This window comes from Copadichromis virginalis, linkage group LG13 (assembly GCF_057382275.1).
Source record: "Copadichromis virginalis isolate Kocher_CV1m ecotype Utaka linkage group LG13, C_Virginalis_male_GT1.1, whole genome shotgun sequence".
Classification (NCBI taxonomy): domain Eukaryota; kingdom Metazoa; phylum Chordata; class Actinopteri; order Cichliformes; family Cichlidae; genus Copadichromis; species Copadichromis virginalis.
The window spans coordinates 29459312-29479924 of NC_140630.1; the positions used below are offsets into that span (position 1 = coordinate 29459312).

General features: G+C 41.0%; 1 long non-coding RNA gene across 2 annotated transcripts; it reads right to left on the bottom strand.

Moving 5' to 3' along the window:
• Positions 1-15875: 15875 nt before the first annotated feature.
• LOC146695921 (uncharacterized) lies at positions 15876-19586 on the bottom strand. Of its 2 annotated transcripts, none has more exons than XR_014923475.1 (3): positions 19497-19586; positions 17469-17749; positions 15876-17299 (listed from the first exon to the last, which is right to left on the bottom strand). It is a non-coding gene; the product is annotated as an uncharacterized LOC146695921 (long non-coding RNA). The 2 variants fall into 2 exon arrangements; XR_014923476.1 differs by having other exon boundaries at positions 15876-17302.
• Between the last annotated feature and the right edge of the window lie 1027 nt (positions 19587-20613).

Below are 20613 nucleotides of genomic sequence, written 5' to 3' on the forward strand. Positions count from 1 at the left end.
AATTTAACTCCATTCTGCTTATTTTTGGAAGCAGTGGCCCGAGTAAATCACAGCACTGCTTTATTGGCAATCTCTGACAAACTGCCATATGACTGCAGCCCAGTTCCTATCCGCTCACAACGTCAACAAGGCTCCATGCGGCGTGGGTGTCACAGGTCGCACAGAGAATACAGCTCCAGGCCAGTGAAGGGGCACAGAAATTGCATCAGTCACTGAGTGGAAAACTATTTTTCAAATGTCTGGAGAAAAAGAGCGAGACAGCTGCCCCTTTTCTCTGTGACAGAGTGAAAAAGAATGTACAGTAATACTAGACTGTGATTAAAGGAGTACGCTGACAGACAGAGGCATTTACAGAAAAGTTTCTCAAAGCTTTCACAAACGATTTCACTTTAGTAGAATAGAGAACATTATCGATATCAAACCTTTTCCTGTTATGTAACTATGAAGCTACAGCCAGGAGACTGTTAGCTTAGCTTAGGACAAAGACAAAAACCAGGAAGAAACCGCTAGCCTGGCTCTATCCAAGACAGAGGTCTAACCTCTATAAAAATAAAAAAGCAAGAACATTGTGGTTCTGGCAGGGTTGTGTGCCACGCTATGTTTCTGAGAAGTAGCTGTGACTTCTTTAAGTGCTGTTTACAGACCAGGCTAACTAGTCTCACCTGCTTTTAGCCTTTATCGTAGCATCTAACTGCACCTTAACCACTGGCAGCTTAATGGGAATTTAGTTGAGGGAGATTTAAGAGATAAACTGATACATGCTGTTACACGAGTATCGATGTTGCAGAAATAAGTTACAGTGGACGTATTATATATTTTACCTATAAGATGTTCTGCTAATACGTTTTTAAAGTTCGTTTAATATGTATCCTCTGGTAAAGGGCATGAGTGTCTGTTGCTGTGCTACAGTGTTCCAAGAAAAAATAGGGACAAGTATAGTAATTACTGATTTTCTGCTCTCAATTTATAATTGACCTCTTGAGAGATTGGAAAAACTCAATCTAAAAGTCAGTTCATGTAGCATTTTCATAGGTGACTCATTCCATAACTCGTTCGCATAAAAAAGTGAATAGTATTATGTAAGCCATCAAACAAGTTCAAGAAGCGCCGTTCAGTCCTGGGGGCAGATGGGGGAGGGGGTATGTGGGATAACAGGGTTGGTGCCTCACTGATGATTAGGGTATCATTACACATGGATTACTAGGAGGATCATCCAGGAGGTTACACTAAAGACAGCTGTGCTGCATAGGGTGGTCTGGTGGGCCTGGGAACTAAGGGTCAGACTCACAAAGACGCTGAACAACTCACACAATAACATCATTTTGAGTGTGAGAAAAAGGGTCAAATCCCGCTACCAGCTCGGAAACAGTGTTGTGTCTGGAAGTAAAACATGCTGTTACCAAGCAGAGGAGGCCTTTTTGGCTTCAAACTAACCTCAGTGGAGGAGTCAAGTGTCTGCAGTGTCACCGCTACGATTCATGCAAAGCTGAAACCAAAGCTGCTCCCTCAGGAGCTCTGGGCAACCGCTGCATTGTGTGTCACTGAGTGTTATGTGTGTGCATGTGTGTGTTTGCAAAGACAAATGTGAGAAAGTGCGGTTGAACCCGAGAGGTTCGAGAAGCTACACTCACCATACCACCAGCTGGGTTGTAGACGTGCAGGGCACTATCGCACGCTGTCAGGTTGGCTGGCTGTAATTTTTTCCAGTAGTGCAATTATGTGGCTCTGTGTTAAAAATCTCAGCAAAACTTTTTCGTAATCCACCTATGAAAAGACTAACATTTGTACTAAAAAATTATGTCCAGCTGCTAGGGTATTCACCATTAGTTGGTGAGTGTTTGCTGGAGGCTGCTAGGTGCAATTGGGAGTTGCACCAAAAACCTCTGGCTGGTTGCCACGGTCACAGTTTGCATTAAGAGTCCAATGTTGCCAACTTAGCGACTTTGTTGCTATATTTAGTGGTAATTTCCGTTATAGATTTAGAAACCAGACTGTTCAAGTGCAAGACTTCATACATTTAAATGTGCATTTGAGACAAGACCCATTGCAAGTTCCTGTATTTATAGTTTAGCAAGACGCTTACTTCTGCTTTTCTACTTACCTCATACACAGTTTAAGTTTGTTGAAAGGTTGTATGTCTATGTAAAGTATGGCTGGAAACACACACACACACACACACATGCACCTACACACAGAATACAGACACTGATGTTGTTTAGATATGCCTGCTTAAGAATGTCACGTGTATTTGTAGTTGCATATTCATGAATGATTGCTTGCTGACAATAGCGAAGGAATGATGTGGAGTTGCTTGGACAGGCAAATGACAGCAATGCTCTCCAATGCTCCCCTTGCAAGTAAAATGTACACTGGTGTCTGTGTGATTGCTTTCAGTAACAGGTTCTGTTTACCAGCAGGGTTGACTTAAACCTAACATATTTTTGGTCCTTCGAGCCGGATTGAGATGAGGGGCCCCGGAGGCTTTCCCTCCCCTTTGTTCCCGGTCTTCCTGCCACTTACTCCAAGCTGGCCTGGAGGTGTGTCACCTTTTTGCAATGACTTTGGTGTATCCAGGTGGGTGGTTCTGCGATTTTTACAGCTGTTGGTGTTGTCAGCAGAGCCTGGTATGGTCCGTCCCACTGTGGTTTCGACCAGCACTTTCCTCTTTATGACTTTTATTAGCACCCAGGCTCCTGACTTCAGGCATTCTTCCTGTAGGGAAACAAAATCAACTGGCAGATTATTTGCACTCATGACAAATGACAATATAAAAAAATATCAATTCCAACAGACCCCTTAGCGACTTTTTTTTCCTAAAAAGCGACTAACTACAAATCTGGCAACTTTTGCTGGTGTTATTGGAGACTTGACGTGAAAGCACGTCTCCCTCTTATTCACAACAAGTAGCCGTTGTTGCCGTGGGCTCCTCACCCGTGCCAAGGCACACACAGGCAGCAGATTTCCTCACGCAGCAGTCCCCCCAGCAGCTGTCAGAGCAGGAGATGTTAACCTCTACGCGTAAAAACTGCAAAGGAGTCGCACATTAGCAAAGCCGCTGCTCCCGCCCTGACTGTAACGCAGTCAGTTCTTTTATTCTACCTTTTTGTGGATCACAAGGTTTAAAACTACTTAAAAACACACACACACAAAAATAACTCCGCTAGAGTTAAATAGAGTGACTATTTCAGGTCACTTTTGCAGGTCCCAAGCCCAGATAAAGGAGGAGAGTTGGAAATGACTGCTAAAAGAAGTTTAATTTGTAGTTCTAAATATATTCTAAATCAGGGGTCACTAACTCCAGGCTTCGAGGGCCGGTGTCCTGCAGGTATTAGATGTGTCCTTGATCCAAGAGTGATTTAAATGGCTAAATACCTCCTCAACATGTCTTGAAGTTCTCCAGAGGCCTGGTAATGAACTAATCATTTGGTTCAGGTGATGTCTAAAACCTGCAGGACACCTGATCTTGTGGCCTGGAGTTCAAGACCCCTGTTTTAAATGCATTTAGGGTGTTTTTTACTCACTTTATGTCTCTTCCACGATGTTATTTCTCTCTCCTACAACGTAGGTTAAAATTACTCAAGCATGGCCAATTATGCAAATTAGGCAATGACATCATTTAGCGACTTTTAGGACAGCCAATAGTGATTTTCCTTACTTGGGAGTTGGCAACACTGGAAGGGTCCAATTTGTCTGCAAAGACTCATTTCCTCTCTGAGCTGTAGTGAAACTTGACAAAATATGATACAAACCAGTTTGCAAGTGTTTAAAGACCAGTGAGGATCTTCTATGCAAGCTACTGTCAACCAAAACAATCACAATGAAGTTTTCAGTGTCATACACCATATACCCCTGTGCAACCACGTTTATGTGGTTTCTGTGCAAGACCAACAGTAACCGCCAAAAACTACTTGCCAACTGGTGAGGGAATATACATTTTTCCCTGAGGGAATGGTGCCAGATGGTAGACTTGTGTGAAATGGATTAATTGTATAAGCCAGTCTCTGATTTGTAATATTTAAAAAAGAAAAGAAAAAACATAAACATTTATCCAAAAACTTTTCAATCCACAGAATTTTCCTCAGGTTAAAGCCACCAAATCCTAAACCAACTGAGAATCCACAGGATGCCTCTGAACAAGCCCTCTTCAAGCGAGGGGTGGCGACACCACAGTCGTTATAGTTCACAGGTGTATAAGTATACAAAAGTATTTAGGCCATTTGATATACAATCACGCCTTTGAACACAGCTCCAGCATTACAGAGCTTCAGATCTGTCACACACGAATACTTTACTCGCTGAAGTCTCGTATATGACATCACAGAGTCGAGCTTGAAAAGAACCAAATATTAGTTCCATTCATGATCGCTAATTGCAGACGTGTCACTTAGCAACGGCAACAAAAACACAAATGCTGCATTACAAATTAGTCAGCATGATTAATTGAAAATTCATATAACAGGATATTAGGAAGGCGCGTGAGTCATCAGTGTCACGCTGCGCTGAAGAGATACAATGTACCAACACAAAGGAGCCAAATAATCAAAGAAAACCTTTCTTAACGTGCTGAAATAAGACTGAGAATATACACTGCATGCACTCACTTTACACATCTTTGCATACTATGCAGTGCCTTTACAACTCCCTGTGGATGAAATCCTTTTATTAGTGGCCAGTAGCCCGCTGGCTGGCTTCAAACCTGGCAGCGTCTGCCTTGGCCCCAGAGAGCGCGGCGAGCCATCTATAAATGTGATGATTGTTGCCCTGCGTTTTCCCTTGCTCCATGTAAAAACCAGCCAATGACCCTCCCACCTCCCGCCCTGGCACCACTCTCAGCATCCCACTGGCCCCTGAACGGCTCCCACAGCAGAGCCACGAGCTCCGGTCGCCTGCACTTAACTGTAATCTCAGCAACATTATTGGGAATTCAATAAAAATAACAGCCGCTGGATTTTTCACCCAAATTATAGGGTTGAGTGTGAGGCAGTTTCAGGAGGGGTGGTGGGCTTCACGGGGTGATCATGAGGAGTAAAAATAAGAATTGGGAGATGAGAGGAGGAGGGGTGGAGGGCTGAACCCTGAGTTACAGCCAAAAACAGGCCACTAATGGACCAAACTCACACTCCTCTATGATTTGTGAGGGGTGAAAGGTCACCCCACAATTCTCTGTCCCTGCTCTGAATCCAAGAACGTTGCAACACAGCTATATATTTTCCCCGTCCTTCAGTTGCTTCCTCTGTTCGCTAACACAGTTCTCAATATTTGCTTCACGATCCCCACAGGATCACAGGATGATTCATTGAGTGCAAAAACACAGATATTACATTCACGGCTACACAGCTGCTTGATTAATAACTTTTTCCATATGGATTTGGTGTTTATAGCCTTTAGCCTTCTTAAATGAATCAAGTTTTAAAAAGGCTCAGAATGGGACTATTACACTTGGTGTTGCAAAGTCTCAGAAGTGTGCGTTCCTTTCCATTGGTCTGATAGAGGGCCGATAGACTGACTTGATTTGAACTTTACTAGAAACCTAGAGGCAATAAGCCAGTCTCTGATTTGGATCTCACAGTAATCGTTTTGGCCGTTGTGCTGACAGCTGAGGCCTGGAAATAAGGCAATGTTGCTGCAACAACAGGAGAGGGAAAATGCCGTTCAGGTTGATAACAAGCCAGTTCAGACAGATTATCTAAATCTCTTTCTCTGGACCTCAAACAGAAAGTGAGCATGCTTGAATTACTGGCAATAATCAGTCTTCATTTCTTTATTTTTTAAATTTTCCTGGCCTCTTGCTGAGTGGCAGTCTGATAGAGCAGCTCCCATTGTTGTAGTTTGTCTGATTTATCTATTTTCGTTCTTATTTTAAGATCACCTGATAAAGTTGCTTTTCATTTTCTCGTGTTTTCATCACGAGGTGAAATGGCTGCTTTTGTGTTTTGCAAGTCTTCCAGTGGTTTTTCTTTGTGTTATACTCTTGGCAACAGAGAGTCTTCACCACCATAACTTCTTGTGCCCGGATTTAGGCTTACAGTCTTGGTAGAGCTACGGAGACGACAGACTTTCAGAGCTGGAGCTAAGTGAAAAGCTAAGAAGAGAAACGATAAACCATCTGTTCCAGCTATCATCATGTTGATTTTGAGGTTTTTGGACAATAAGATGGACGAGCTTGGTGAACTGATTAAGACCCAGAGGGAATACAATGAGTGTAGTTTGATGTGTTTCACGGAGACGTGGCTACACTTCCCGGACCACAGTGTTACCAAGCATGGTTTCAGGACTTTTCTGGTGGACAGGGATGTTTGTCTGAGTATTAATAAAAAATGTGAACTGTTATGAATGAAAAGTGGTATAATCCCCGACATGTTACAGCAAAGGAATGTTTTTGTGGCCTGAATGTTAAACTAAAAGCTTGGAATGTGTCCATATCACTCACTGACAGAATCCTCTTCCATTATCGCTGTTTGAATTCAGACTCTTGGTTATTTTTCATGTTTTGGCTGTTTTGACACAATAATTTCCCATTTTTTTTATCTCATCTTATTTATTGTTCACCCTTTTTTCATCGTTGATGATAGTTGGTCCAGACTGCGGTTGTATATGCATGAGCTTCTAATGTATTTACCTACCCTTTTTGCTAACTTTATCCACTCATGTTGTCACTGCAGCTCACTTTCTGGTCACCACATCACTCCTGCTATGCTCCTGTGTAGACACAGTTTAAGACTTTGTCAAATACAGAAGGTTTAAGGCCTGTTATGGTTCAGGGATCCAACCGGTTGGGGGAAAACCTATCAATCAACACAGGGTGGGGCGAGGCATGAAGCCTGTAACTCTACCTGAAAGCAGAGAGAAAGAGGGATCCATCCATCTGTCCATACAAAAATCTGCTTATCAGCATCATAGGGGGCTGGAGGCTATCCCAGCCTACGCCCCCACCAGGACTGCTGGACCCATGACACCAAACCAATGAACCTTGTTCTTAGTCTTTCTGTGAGATGACATTGCTAACATCTGTCCTACCTTTTTTGTGATTTTTCTTTCGATAAATAATGTTACAGCTTCAAACATATTTGTATTTGTTGGAAAACTTGGAAGAGGCTGACTTTAGGGTCTGGAAGTAATAATCAAATAGGCTAGTTGGTGGAAACACCCTATCATTAAAGAACAGGTCAATTTGTGTCGATTTGCTAGAACAAACAGATTGCTTTTTCATGACTAATGTTTTGCTATGAGATCAGGTTGAAAAATGAGTTGAGTTAGCATGAATAAAGACAAAATGAATGAATACCAGCCAGTAAGGGAGGTACTCATACCTCATGTGGAAACACCATAAGTCCAAAATTACAATAAAACAAAGAAAATGACTCCTTAAATCTGTGCATTCTAACATTTTGAATTGTAGTAAAATTCTTAGAGTTTCTCAACATGAAGGGAAAAGTTTAAGTGACCTCAGAGCTTGAGCTTCATCCAGAGTTGCAGTAAAACGAGTCTCTGCAGACCAGCCCAGGAAGGGTATTTAATAACTGAGTGGAGGCCTGATTTCTTGGAACAAAGGATCACCATTAGAAACAACACGCAAAATGTTGCGTAAGGGAACAGATAGTGACAAACTATGGGAGAAGAACTCATTCAGGCTGTGCAGCTCTTCAATCAGTGACACCATCACCCCTTTTTTTCCCCTGTCCCCTTTTGACAGCGACTCAGCACAACCAGCTGTTTCTTATTTTCCCCCTCACACTCACTCCCTCCCTCAGTCTTTTCTCCATCAGCACCCCCTCAATCCAAACATGCAGCCCAACTCCGCTCCACGAGGAAGCCACAGAGCCTATACCTGATATCCACATCACATACATACGTTTATAAGGAAAGGGTGGAGGCGCTCAAAGCACATACGCGATCGTGATGGAGCTTTATTTGATCATCCAAAGTGCAAAAAAGTGGTATTCCTCCCAAACTACACATTGAACCGTTGAAAGATGAAATTGTGACTTGTGAGAAAGCATCCATTCATGATATGGTGGGTGATTCGTGGTCCAAGGTGTCAGCAACTGTGCTTTTACAGTGACAGAGATAAACATACACAAACTGCTCAGTTAAATCCTGACATGAAAAACAGCTTTTTTGCTGTTTCCCTGTTGTTATGCAGCAGAGAACACAGGTTAAAAAGAGCATCGCACAGCAGCAATAAAAGGTCTCGCCTTATATCTCTCACTAGCACGTGCTCGGGACCAAAATATTTGTCTTCTAGATCTCACAGGAGATGATACAACAGTTTGTATTTCCAACCCAATCAAAATAAGTCTACGTAAAAAGGTGGGTTACCAATGGGGGAGGTGATAGTGAGATCTATGCTAATTATGCGGGTGAGTGGGAGCCTTGTTTTGGGAGAGTGTGAAAAAAGCTTCTATAGACAGCACGGTGCGTTACAGGGTATAGGCATATGTAGGTGGGTTGGGATGTTAGCTAAATCTGAAGTTTAAGCCAGCATATGATGGACTTATTTTTCAAAAAGAGTGGAAGAGTGAAGAAACTCCTAGATTGGTTTTTATTTAAAAAGTAAATAAATAAAAATGCCATTAAAACACAGCTGGTCAGCAGGTGACGCAACAGTCTTGGAAACTTGGCGTGATGCAAAAAGTGTTGAAAGAGCAAGTTCAAACTACATTGTGTAAACAGCTGATTTAATAGCTGAAGAAAGCTAGAACATTCGACTGTTTATCTGTGAATGTCAGAAAGTTTTTATCCTGAGTTATAAATGTCACTAGATTATTTAGACACAGTCTTCAAATATCATTAGCAGGGTTTGTATTTCAAATGCAACTGAAACTTTAACCACATTTTCAGAAAATCGGCAAAAGAAAACATAAATTATAGTTGGGTTTCCAGTTTACCATAACCATTATACTAAAATTATGAGTTAGCTTATTGACATTAACAGATGGTGGCACTAATTCGTAATCCAGGGAACATTATAGAAGTAGAAAGCAAGATGCTATGTTAAGCTGGAAACGTTTGAAAGAGTATGGAGATGGAGATAACTTTATGGAGATGTGCCATTTGTGTTTCATGCTTTTTTTGCTTTTGGGGTTAAACTCTGGACAGTTTGAAGGTCGAGTCAAATCTCTGAGCTTTTTGCTGTGCTTCTCGAGCTGGACTCCTTTATCGTGGGAGGTGATAGTAGTCTGCAACAAAATCTGGGTAGTACATGTAAAAGTACAGAAAATTCAAGGGATGAACCAGTGTTGTGGCTACACATAACACACATAGCACTTAAGCAGCCTGTCACAAAAAACATGTAATTTGTTTCCATTTCTTTAGCTGAATCCACAAAGATGCTAAGACAGTTTGGCATGCATAAAACTGCATTTTAGTACTAACAAGGAGACTCCCAAAGAACTTTTGCTAAAAATTAAGCATATTTTTTTTTGGCCTGGTGTGCAAAATGTTCTTACAAAAAGTGAAGGACAAAAGAAAAAGTTGCACGCTCAAAAAAGTAATTGGAGCAGAACAACAGTCAGTGGACGTCATGTCCTTGCATTTCAGCCAACAGTGATGGGGATCTGGTCAAAAATGTCAGATTTTGATCCATTGGAAAGCATCTGATTGGTGATGGCTTTATTTTTCAGAATAACAGTGATCCCATCACACTGCCAATTCAGCAAAAGCATACCTGGATACAAAATTACACAGTGGAGCTCCAGCAGTCATGGATTGGCTTCCCCAGACCTCAACATTATTGAATCAGTGTGGGATCAGAGAACAGAACTAAAGGCAGCCAACATCCAAGGAAGAGCTCTGAATGTCCTATTTGTCCTATTTCTTTATTTCTATACACGTCAAGAAAAGTTCCCTAAGAGAGCTCATCAAGTACTTCACATAGCAACATAAAATGGGTGGTATACTTATGTAAAGGGCTGCAAGCGATTTTAACTGCACTGAGCTGAGTACAGACAGCAGACAAGGGCATTTTAATGGAGATACATTATAGCTTACATATGCCATTTTACCCCCCAGGTGACCTTTAAGTAAGGGTGAATGTTGTTCAAATCAATGGATCAGCTCGACGCTTACCATTATCAGCTGTGCTTATCTACTGTGTCCTAACATCTAAGACTTCAATCTGGAAAGAAAAAACGAGTGTTGTTATTGGTAATACAATGCCACAACCCAGGGCCTCATCAATGACACGAGGGTCAACCCCTTACTGTAAAACACTTCAAGGCGCACTGTAAAGAGAGTTATCAACAGTCTTTGAATGGCATGTGTGTGTGTGTGTGTGTGTGTGTGTGTGTGTGTGTGTGTGTGTGTGTGTGTCTGGGATTGTTAAGGGGGAGAGTTTTAAAGGGAAGAGAGTTGCTGGTGATAAGATTGAAATATCTCAGCAGTGTTTACTTTAGGAATCAGAGCTGCTGGTTGTAGTCCAGGCCAGCTGAGTGTTGTCTGCAAAATGAGGGACCGGGGAGGAGAAGTGTGTGTATTCATGTGTGTTTATGTGTAATAGTTGTGAATGCCTGCCCTTGTTTGCTGGATAAAGAGGAAAATCTCCATAATGTAAATTCTAAAATGTTATAATGAAGCCTGGTTTACAGTTAGGATTAGGTCATGATAGGATGATTAGGAGACGTCCCTGGGACTTTAAAGTAATTGAAACAAGCCTGTGTTTGTGTGTCTGTGTTTATTCACAAAGTAATGTACAAAAGGAACTTGTCTAAAAAGGCGAGCGACTTGCATCACACAGAATAAAAGTAAAGTTTCTGCTGTGTTGGTCTCTTTGCATCATTGTTTTGCTTTCCCTCCGTCTCTCTGCAGGGATTTAACTCTGATCACTGTGTCTTCTTGCGTCCACAGGTGCCCTGGAGTCTTTTGTTCCAATTAAGTCTGTTTGTAGTAGTAATACTACCCAAGCTAAACACACATATGCACATTGTGCACACAATGCAAAATTCCTGCACCTGTAGATGCACTGATTCTGACATTGCTTTAAAAATCATTTGTTTCCACTGTAAATTCCTACTTTAATGTTTCTATCTATGATAATGTGAGCATTTCTGAGCACAGTAGCACAGCGTCTGCATACAGGGTGGTTGTTAACTATGACACTGTTTTTCTTTTGTACGTTGTTCAATGTGTTGTTGCTGCAATGACAATAAAGATTCTGATTCTGATTTGTAGGCTGCATATCCATGATGTGTATCTCCCGCTCTACCACATCCCAGAGGGGCTCTATTGGACTGAGTGCTACATAAAATGTATGCAATGGTTTTGTTGCTTGAAAGTTTTCGTGTGCATTGTGAGTTTAACATTTTTATTAATAAAGAACAATGCAATGTTTTTTCTTTCTTTTGATTTTTAATCTTACAGTTAAACTTGAAGTATTTTGAGCCTTTCCAAGGCACAGAAAGTTCCAGCAGTCAGTCATCTTACGCTTTCAGTGGAATAAATGAATTGAAGGCAAGTCATTCAATATGGCTCTTCACACTTGGCAGCTCTGCTGGGAAGGCCTTATCCTCGTTTCATATTTCATTTTAATCCAAATGTACATGTTTGCAGGTTAGAGAAAAAAAGACTTGTCTGGAATGTCTGGAAAGCAAAAAAAAAACAGTGATTAGATTTTGGACATTACATATAATCATATTTAGTGTCAACCACAATCATGTCGCGCTTGTGTTTAATGAGGACGGCCAGAAATATGTAAGGAAGCAGAGGGATAAGTAATAAAGTTTCTTCCCAGAATAGCGTAAATAGTTTAAACCATCCCTGTCCACATGTGGCCTACAATGAACAAACTAAAACATCTTGATTTTTTGTTTTGTTGGGTTTTTTGCACGTGGAACAAACAATTAACCCCTCACTGATTCTGGGTTCCATCCAATCGTTTAAGAAAGCAGGATGCAAAGAATTTCGCTGCGGTCCTCTTTTTATGCTCTGCTGCTTTTCATTCTCTGATGATGATTGCTGTCAGAGTCCAGTGATAGTTTGCTGGTTAATGGGGGGCGGGGGCATAATTCTTTGCACATGTGTGCCAGTGTGGCTGTGCAGTTTCCACTTATCTGTTATTAGATTTAGAAGCTGGCCTATCACACTGAGAGAGGCCTTGCTGCAGGTTTGGTCTCACCACGACAACTGCCACCCCAAAGGTATGTGCATGCGCCTGTTTGCACTACGTTCATAGATATGCTGCCCTCCTTGCAAACCAGCATTCCCTTTTCTGTCAACATGCAGGACCCAACAAGCCAGGGTTTATTAACCAAACCAATCCTTTGGAAATCCTGCATAATCCTCTACAAGCCCCCTATAGCCTCTTTATAAACACTCCAAAAAGTTTACCTCATCAAGCATCTGCATTTCCAACCACCACAGACAAAAGATGGAGAACGCCCACAACTCAATAATCAGAGACAGGAAGATTGAATCGTGAGCAGAGTCTGAGGCAACCAGTGCTTGTCCTTTGGGTCACTATGTTACCAAAGACAGCCACTGCTGTTTGTTATAAGAATGTGTTTCATGAGTGTGTTAAAATTTCTTTCTGTTTGTGTTAGCATGGCTTTGTCTTTGAGATGAATAACTAAAAAATCAATAATTGTTTTTTTAAAGTTGTCCAGTGTAACATGTGGTAGTTCTCACAGTGGTACAAACCCTGCAGTCTTGGGGTACTCTAAACTTTTCCTATAGACTGTATATAAAGGTGTATGTACTCAATGTGTTATAACCATTGGTTTCTCAGCTTTGCATTTTGAAACGTAACAGATTAATAAAATGATCGAATCTCACTCCCTAAAACTGGAGCGCAAACTTCTTTGATGGGCTCAGGGCTTATTATTTGTCAGATTACGCCCCAGTACGAACCAGCAACACAAAAAAAAGTCTAGTTCTAGTTACATTAAGAAGAGGAGGTGAGGTCTAACACACACTGATCAGCTACAGCTGCCATTGTTACCACACCTGTCAGTCAAAGGTAAACTTTAACAACATCCAAAGTTCTTATGAAGGGTAAAAACTCTCCATGACTTTTGTACCAGACTGTGAAAACGTCTGAGAACTGCTTTGTTTTAGGAGTCAACCTCAAGTGGTCACTAGAGGAAATGCAGTTTTAGGAAATCCTGTGACTTTACACAATGAACATCATCATGAACATAAAAAAGAAAAGTGCAACGGCAATCTTAAAAAGCTATTATAGATATCCTATAAAATGTAGTGAAACAGTGACAGTCGTGTTTTTGATTCTCATTTTATTCCTTTGTCACTCAGCTGGGATGCACAAAGTAAATTATGTAGAAGTGCCTTTTTTTAATCACAGTAGTGCCATCTTCTCGCCGCACACTCGTGCAGCAACATGAAAAACAAAGAGTATTACCTCTGTCCTTGGCAATGCTCCAGCTAAGTCTTCTGTAACTGTGGATTAGGTGTCTCTCACCACCTTTACCCAACCTCCAATCTCTGACTAATAAACACACACACAAGATCTGCACTGATTGCACAAGTCCAGGCTTGTTAAAACTGTTGCAATCACTGTTTACATGCTTACTCAGTAACACAGGGTCACTCAAATTCAAGTATGCTTGTGTCCACACGTACACGGATTTGCATATGTGTGAATAAAATCTTTGCATGACTAGATTACATCGGTACAAACGGTGACCATGCAGAGGTTCCACAAATGCACTCACAAATATATATGTGACTCAGCAGGGATTGGATAACTTTCCCAGAACTGAAAATTCCCCCCTCATCCTGCACAAATCAATCCCCTGGTATTAATCAAATTAATCTGGTTAGTAGCTGGTGATATTTTCTCACAAACAACAAGATGATCTTTCAGTAATCACTGAAAAAAAATCCAGATCAACTTTAGAAGTCATTTTTTCCTAAATCGGGCCGAACCCTATCTCTGATATAAAAAGTATGTTTTTAACTTTTAAAATAGCCCTTCTAATAATTAAAAAAAACTGCAGCATGGTTTTAGCATCATAGGACCCCGAACATGAATTTAGCTATAACATCTAACAGTTTGGATGGAGTCTTCATTGAAGAGCTGTGGACTCCCCGTAAGCAGTGCTGTGTTTTATACACTCAGCAGTCATAAACCACGTAGTTTCCAGGATACCAGCCTGGCTCAAAGAGGGGTCCTAACATGGGACAGGAGCCCAACCAGTGCAGCTGATTTGTGTCAGGAAGATGGTTACTGGAACAGCACTTGGTTAAGTCATGTGCATTACTGTCTTTATTTGAAGAGGCCACGGGGAGCTTCTAATGCTGGCTCTCCAACAAAGTGCAGCAATGAGAAGCAGACTGTGGCTGGGTAGGAGGAGGAGTGAAGGTAAAGATCATGAGGGAGTAAATAGAGAATGTGTGTGAATGAATTTAATTTGTAACATATATTTTTGGGTGACATATAATACGCCATACAAGTGATATAATATCCTTATACCAAACCAAGAGCCAGATGAAGTTTTTTTTTTAAATTGCACATTTGAAAATCGAGTTCCAGTAAAAGTTTTTAAAAAGCAGAGTAGTGCAACAGACCAAAAGGGTATTAAATCAAGGTAAACTACACCCTAACTCATTTTCTTGGCTTGGTAGCCAGTTTGATAGTGCTAACTTGGAAGATGCCAGAGAACCCAGAGTTCCAGTTCTTTTCCGATGGGTGGATCAACATCCAATGGGGACACATTCATGTTCCAGTCTTACAGGCTTGACTTCCTGCTGTCCAAGCAGAATGAATGGAGTGTGAAAAGACCATCTGGAAAAATGAGAGGTGATCCAGGAGGGGAAAAAATAGGACAGAAAGGAGAGATGTAAAGTAAAAGGGAAAATGGTGGGGTTACCATTAAAGGCACAGCACAAATAGCTCTGTTACAAAATTTTGTTCTTCTAGGAGTAAATTTTACTTTTGAAGTTGTCGCAAGATCATTCAGAGAATATCAGCTAAGGTACCATTATAACTCTTGCATTATTTTTATGCATGTTTATTGTATTTAATGTTGAGAATGTGTGATTCTCTAACCTTTGGAGTTCCTCAAGGTTCAATAATGGGTCCTGTCTCTTTTTCTTTCTCTGTAAATCCTACAACTTAAAGGCACATTATCTGATAGGTTGGTTAATCTTAAGGCTACACAAAAGCAGTTTGGTAACCAATCTTCAGTTCCAATGTAGTTACATCTATTATTTATGTTCATATTGTCTATGATTTTCCATAATATAAGTAACTGCTATAGATTTCCATTGCTTGTGCTTTTTAAACCACAACAAAACTCTGAGATTCTTGTCTTTTCAACAAGTCAGAATTTTGAAATTGGATCTAAAATTGTCCTTCGTTCAACTCACAATGACCCTTTCCTTGTCTATTTGGTTATATTCAGCTAACCTCTTAACATCCACCAGTGGTTGGTTAGGGTTAGCACTGTGCAGGCTGATGTTAGCAGCTGGGTTTCCAGAAAGCTCTGTGTCACATGAACCCCAGTTGAACCAACTTTTAAAATTAGTCTTGCAATTTTCAATTATGAAAAGTATGTTATACTACTGTGTTTTCTGTTAAAACAACTAATGCCACAACCCAGCCATTGTGTTGTCTAGTTAGACTATTACTTGCTTAAACTACAAGGATATACCATGTTTATTGTTCCATTATTATAAAGAAAACCCCAGTGATACATTATCACGTGCATACATTAAACTTCACTGTAGTTGGATGAAGCTAACTAAAAGTTAGATACCAGCTAATGAACCCTACAGTAATTAAATTTTGACACCTCATAAGTGAAGTTAATCAAGAAATTTGACCAAAAGTGTTTTTTAGTGTGTCGCTTCTTGGTGCTATTGAAGTGCTATTGAAGTGCTATTGTTATAAGTAATTAGCTGATTGTAATATGAAGCTGTAAATGGTGGAAGAGAGAAACGACCAAAGAAAATTATCCTATAAATGGGAACAGGCAGAGTAACAAAGCTGTGGTCAAATAATTTTTGAGCATTTACTTTAACCTGCTTGGAGTACCAGCAGTTTAGGAGGGGTTCACACCATTAAAACAGCACAAATAGTGTTAAGTCAAGTTCCCAGTCACAGAAAAGTTCAACAAAGTGACATTCAAATACTTTAAAATGATTGACTAATAGTTCTGGCACTCATTTTATTGTTCTATGTGGCAAATCCCACCCATCTGGCACAGAAGCAGAGCCAACACAAATCATAAAAACTATCGTCAAAAATTGCTTGGCTTTGGTTTTTGGGCCCCTGGTGGGAAGAGAAGGAAGGAGAGAAAAATGGGAGAGTTATCCTCTCCTGAACGAGACTCGAGCTCCCCCAGTGGGACAGCTGAGGCGTCTCTCAGGCATTTTGTATCCGTTTGTCATGTTCTTATCTGACATCCATTAAAACATAATAGAGAGCAGATGCCTGGGAGATGGATCGCTAACCATAACACCCGCCCACACACACACACACACACACACACGTACGCAAACTGAAACACAGAGTGAGAGACATCTGCAGCATCTATAGAAGTAGGTCTAATTACATAACACTTGCTCCAGTCACTGTGGAACACTAGCAGCCATGTCAGGTTTTCCTAAATCAGGAGACGCATGCAATGATAAGTGACACGCCGCACATATGAATATACAAAATGACAACCCAAGTGTGCACTCACAGAGGAGGGAGCACGTACAAAGGCGCCCCTTTGCAAATACACAAAGGTGATTGAACAATCAAGCAGAAAAAGAAAAATGCGCACACATAAACTTAATCAGTCACACATTCAGATGCAGTGACGTAGAGATGGGGAAATGGAACATCAATTAGCTCAACGCCTTGGGAGAGCAACGCCTTTAAACTGCTGAGGACGCAGAGTCATCGGCCGAGAATAGACCGTAAGCAAGGAAGCGAGGGGAGAGGGGAAAATGTGCAGTGTCACTGAGACCAAACCTCCATCGTGAGTCTTCACCTGCCAAGAAAAACAGGCATTGCTGAAGGAGAAAGAGGAAGAGAAATGGACAGGGAGTGATGGAAAAAGAGGAGAGGAAAAGGGCAGAGGGACACAGAAAGAGAGACAAATGGAAAACAAAAGGAAGTCAGTGTGAAATAGATATTTTGCCGTCAGCGTGGAGGTCAAGGCTAGCCGGACAACGCGATTAGACAGGCCCCTAAATGCGATGATGATTCAACTGCCTGGAGGAGAAGGGTTGACACTGGTGACAGGACCAAAGTGGCTGGCCGTTTACGTGGAAACCAACATTGTTATGAGTACAGTTTGTCCCCTGATGTCATCCTGCTGCTTCTCATGGCCGGGCCTTCAGCCATACCGCCGGCCTGCTGGGTAAAAAAACACACTGTGACACATTAAAAGAGAAAAACACACTAGACAAGAAAAGGCACACACAGATGATCACGCACTAACATAATGCATAAAACTAACGCACATGCAAAGGTGTGAAAAAGCAATAAGAGCTCATGAATACAACACCCCAGTGTCACTCACAAGTTGGACCGTCGGCAGGAATCCACACAGCGATGATGATGATGGTGAAAGAAGAGGCCTAGTGTACGGAAAAGTAGTGAAGCTGCTGAAAAGTGCTGAGAACTTTCCCCCTTCTTCCAAACAGAGACTTTAGGCTCTGAGCAGAGGGTAAGTAAGCTAGCTGTCTAACACCAGGCTCGGCCCGTGCTGACTGATTCTATCTCCTCCTGGGTTTGGCGAGCGCTGACGGATCCTGTCACCATTGGAAAAGTACTTCTCGCTAGTCTCCACCCTGCTGCCTCCTAACGCAAACAGGAATCAGGACAGATCCACAGAACAGGCTAATTCAACAGATAATTTTCAAGTGTTATACAAACATATCAATATAACAATACCTTAGCCATCAAGGCATGAGTAAATAGTCACCAAAACTCACTCACTCACTCCATCCATGCTTATCTAGTTCAGGATCATGGAGGTCTGGAGTCTACCCAGCTGGGTCATTCTGTCTCTAATCAACCAAGCCTTCTGCTCAGCTTACTCCGATTCATATAAAAATTGAATATTGGAAAATTCAAACATTTATAATGATTGCTGTGAGATTTATATATCACATATAAATCTTTTAAGATATGTCTGTACAGGTTTGCTTTTATTTAGTTCTAGTTGCTCTATTTCTACTTATATCTATGCATTCTTCTCTCTATTTTATATTACACCTTTAGCTATCAGTCGGTCAAACATGCGTCTGAATTTGTACCAAGCTTTGTACATGCTCAGACTAATAAAGCTTAAATAATGACCGTGATCTACCATGACCATCACATTTCAAAGATAGAGTAGCTGATCTGTGAGCTACAGCCTGCTTAGCCTCCTTACTGCTAAGTTTTGTCTGTTAAATGAGACGCAAGTGTGGTTCCCACCAGTGGTTTACCACTAATAATAATGTAGCTTGCATCAGAGCAGTAACATAGCTGATAACTGCAGCAGGATTTCATAGACACAAAAAACTATATAGGTTTATATATGATTTAATATAAAATGTCTTGTATCAACATACAAGACAATAGCCAGCCTGTAGTGAAACAGTCTTAGGAAATGTAGAAAAGCTATTAGAATAAAAAATGTGATGCAAGATTATCAGTATGATGATTATCAGTATGATGATTATCAGCATGATGATTATAAATATGATGTCTACTTTCGAGCAATTAAACGTGTCCAACAGGCTCATCTTCTAGAAAACACCAATAAAGCAGAAAGGAAATCCCTTCTGCTTCTGAGCACCAGGCAGATTACAGAACTACTGAACTCTGCTGTAGGTGAGGCTAAACAAGACTCAGCCTGCTCCTGGCAAACATGACTAGATTTGCTCTTGTTTAATTAGACTGGTTGATCCACAAACAATCAGGGCAGGTTTACTTTGGCTAAATGTGACACCACTGGCTTCGAGTCATTCCCTGACAGATGAGGTAAGCAGGGCTCAAGCGATAATTATACGTATAGATTTAAAGTTTCCTTTGTTTTGTTAAGCGGTTTTAATATCGTCACACACATAACGAAGACGAGCCAGGACACAATTAAGTCTATTTTATATCAGACCGACTACAGAGATGTAGATCTGGACAAAGCAGTTCAGTAACTTCATTCTTATTTTGAGTAGTAGCCCGAGGGCAGCTGTAGAGTGGGGCTGTTCACATGCTCACTCCTGCTATGCTACATGAACAGTGAAAAACAGCTGCAATCTTTGGATTTAACCTTGCATCCAACAAATCTTTTTAGATTACAGCCATTATCTGTTTAAACCCCAGGTAGCTTGTATACCATTAATTAACAGGGCCTGATGGTGTCCTATGGGAAAGCCAGATAATATGACTCCTCTCATAAATTCTGAGCTGAAGTGAAATTTTTGTGGCCAGCAATCACTGACTGCTGCTCAAAGAGTCATTATTTTACTGAGTGCATGACCATGTCTTAGGGGGTAGACAGAAAGTAACTCATGCCTCTGGGACCAGGGCTATAAATCTGCATGTGTGTACGTCTGCATACCAGCTTTTGGCCTCGAGGTTCACTTGAGGCTGATGTGGAGCTTGCTCTTGCTTGCCCATCAATCAATTTGCACTTTATAACTGCAAAGACTTGCTGCAAAGAGAGAGAGATGAGGAGTCAAGTGTGTCATGTTTGACCTTAAAACATCAGTGATTGGTGGACTCTGAAATTAAAGATCTGAACTCTACTATGCCAAAGGCATTAGTAACAGGTGTCTGCCTTTCAAACAGAAACATGTCTGAATAGGTTGAGGAAGAAAACAAATGGGAAACTTCTCAATATTTAAGATGATTTTATGTGAAAATATACAATTTCATTTCATTTTCAAGGAATACAATTGCTCTACAGTGCGATCCTATGCTGATGCACTCATTTGACTGTAAATCTTTTTTTTAAAAATGGAAAAAGCAGGTGTCCTATTGTTCAGATAATATGCGGTAATATAATGTATTAAATATTATGTAACCTTAGTTGCAGGTGTGCAGGTGTGGCTGTTAGTGCTATTCTTCTCCATTCATGTGTAAAGGAATATAAGCCTGCATCCATATGGAAGATAAATCCACAGTTCTCAATGCCTTTTCACAACTAAAGCTTTTGAAGGCATTTTTTTTTATCTTTGTTGGTTGATGCATGGAGAATAAATGATATTAGCTCTCCTTTAGCAATGCATCGTCTTTAGCAGTGCAGCTCTATTAATCGTGCATATCTAAAGTTGTTTCTGTGTGCATGTATTTCGTACCCAGTTGCTAGCTTGATAGCTCTTGCAGCTTGCTCTGCCTTGTTCTACCGAGCAAGCAAACACACAAACAAGAAGGGTTTTAACGTGCAATTTGATACATTTAAGATCTTCACTTCCACAAGAGACAGATTTCAACAAAGCTTGAGCAATGCTGTACACCCTCACCTCTTTTATACAACAGCATGCAGCATGTGCATAACTGTCACATCATGTGAACTCATAACTGACTTTACTGGTTACCAACTGAAGTTCTGAGACATGAACAGGCCTGCGGTTGCCCAAATGAGGGTGACTCACTTACCCACAATAACACCCTCTGCTGCGATTTGCTTAAATCAATCAAACCTCAACAACAACAGTCAGTCGTCGTTGACCTTA